The sequence below is a fragment of the Galendromus occidentalis genome, unplaced genomic scaffold, assembly GCF_000255335.2.
Source record: "Galendromus occidentalis unplaced genomic scaffold, Mocc_1.1 scf7180000075598, whole genome shotgun sequence".
Classification (NCBI taxonomy): Eukaryota; Metazoa; Arthropoda; class Arachnida; order Mesostigmata; family Phytoseiidae; genus Galendromus; species Galendromus occidentalis.
Window position 1 is genome coordinate 11,324 of NW_003803588.1, and position 2,402 is coordinate 13,725.

At 48.8% G+C, this 2,402-nt stretch overlaps 1 pseudogene; it reads right to left on the minus strand.

Moving 5' to 3' along the window:
- Positions 1-214: 214 nt before the first annotated feature.
- LOC100897281 (SCAN domain-containing protein 3-like) lies at positions 215-2,177 on the minus strand (annotated as a pseudogene).
- Positions 2,178-2,402: the final 225 nt, after the last annotated feature.

The window sequence follows — 2,402 nt, forward strand, 5'->3', positions numbered from 1 at the left end:
GCTTCACATTTCTTTTCGATCATCATCAAGCAGCATAACGCGCAATCTAGCACCAGAAAAGCCACCGCGGCCAGCGGTGCTTCGCAATCGACTAGCTACTAGCTACTAGCTGTTCCCCGAGATCCATATGTTCACCGAAGTCGCGCCCGTCTTCCGCTACGATTCCGCCTCACCATTAAGAAGTTTAGATTGAGGATCATTCGGGGCATCGATGTCAAGGCTGTCCTCGACCTGGAGAGGGGATTGGATGAGCTTCGCGATGTTTGGGCCTACGGAAGTGACTCCGAGGCGAAGGGCTGTCTGAACATCTAGTCTCTAGTCTCGATCTATAACGTGTTTTAATAGCTGACATCGATGAGAAAGTTTTCTCGCATAGGTATGTTGTTGAAAAAAGAATGAGAATTTTGGTCGCGATCTCACTGAGAACCGGATATTCATCCTTGACTGATAGCCAAAATTGCGATCTTGAGATACCCGCGTCGAACTTCATTCTCAAGGCATCATCGCAAGATAATTCAATCAGGATCTCCTTCTCTTTCGTCCCTAGATTGCAGTCTTCAATAATAGCCCTGAAGGGGTCTAATACCCACATACGACCCACTCTGGGATCCTCATCCGGCGGAAAATACGATGCAAATGCCTCCGTCAGAGACTGGAGGTGCTCCTGGAGCAACGGAAAGATTGTCCGAGCATCGATGTCGTTCTCGACGACGAAAGCGTGGAATGTTGGGAACATGGAGACATCATCATCGACCAGCCGAGTACACCACAGCGACAACTTATTTTGGAAGGCGTCCATCTTGCCTCTCATTGTGAAGACGTCCTGATTGTCTCCCTGGAGTGAGAGATTCAGCTCGTTCAGGAGCGAGAAAATGTCCACCAGATAGGCCAACTCAGCGACCCAATCTTTGTCGGACAATTTCTCAGCATCGGGATGCTTATGGTGGCGTAAGAAAATGCTCACTTCCTCTCGCAACGCGAAGAATCGCATAAGCATGCGGCCTCTCGACAACCACCTGACTTCGGCGTGGAGGAGGAGATTTTTGAACTCGGAATCCAACTCTTCACAGAGCGATTCAAAGAGCCTCGAGTTCAGCGCCTTGTGTCGGATATTGTTAATAATTTTGACAACAATTGTCAAAACGCCACGGAGCTCTGCACTCATCCCCTTTGCTACGAGTTGCTCCCGATGGATGAGACAATGAGATGAAATAAAATCGGGATGCGCGAGTTGCTTGACTTTGGTGACCCAGCCCGGTTAATCGCCCCACCATGTTTGCTGCGCCATCCGTGCAGATCCCGACACACTTCCTCCAGTCTATCTTGTGTTTCGAAAAATAATCGTTGAGAGCCGTGAAACAAGCTGAACTTGTTGTTCTACCCGGCAGATCTAGCGCACACAGGAACTCTTCCCGTATAGATGTTCTCTCGGCGAACCTCACGAAACAAAGTAGGATGGCTCGATTGGAGACATCAGTCGATTCATCAACCTGCATCGAGAAGTGGGAGGTGTTCTCAATCATCTGCACAAGCTGACTCTCCACATCAGCGGACATTCTCACCATCCTCCGCTGAATAGTTCGAGCGGATAGGGGAATTCTCTTTATTTTCTGCGTCTGAGCTGCACCGAGGAGTATTTCGGAGGCAGTGATGAGACAAGGCTTGATCAGTTTTTCGCCGATAGTGAATGGTTTTTTGTTTTTCGCAATCGATAAGGCTATTTCATACGAAGCTCTCAGTATTTTTTCTTTCATCGAGTCGCTCTCGGCTTCCGTCTTCTCCTGCATGTCCTTATAGAGCTGCTCGAAATACTCGATCGACTTCAGAGCCAGATTTGAGTGTTGCGAGCGGAAATGCCTGAGAAGTTTTGATGGTTTCATCGCATCATTCGATAAACTTTTCTCGCATACAAGACACAGAGGCCGCGGAGCGGTTTCGCTATCGGGCTCCACGACGAACCCGAAGGCCAAATAGTCCGAGGAGTACTTCCTGATAAATTTGGCCCTCTTCGTGGGCCGATTCTCGGCAGAAGCACTTTTCCTTCTGATGCTCGCGTGACTTGATCCCTGATTTTCTTCGACGATCGCGGCGATATTTCGTGTGCTTCGCGATTCTTGACTCCCATTATCGCCACCGGACATGCAGTCACTATTTACTATTTCTTTCATCCTGATCATTGTCACTCATTTCGGAAGAATCAGCCTGATTCGCGTGATTCTTCCCGCTCATGCCGAGGCGCTCTGAAGATTCGGGGTGCTTCGAATTATTTAGCATCGAAGTCGTGCAAGACTGCACATGCGACCTAACATTCGCTAACGTCAGACACCCGAGCTTGAGAAAAGGAGTTTTTGCAAGAACTTGTTTCCGAGGTGTACATGTACAGGCGAGATCAAACGAGCGAT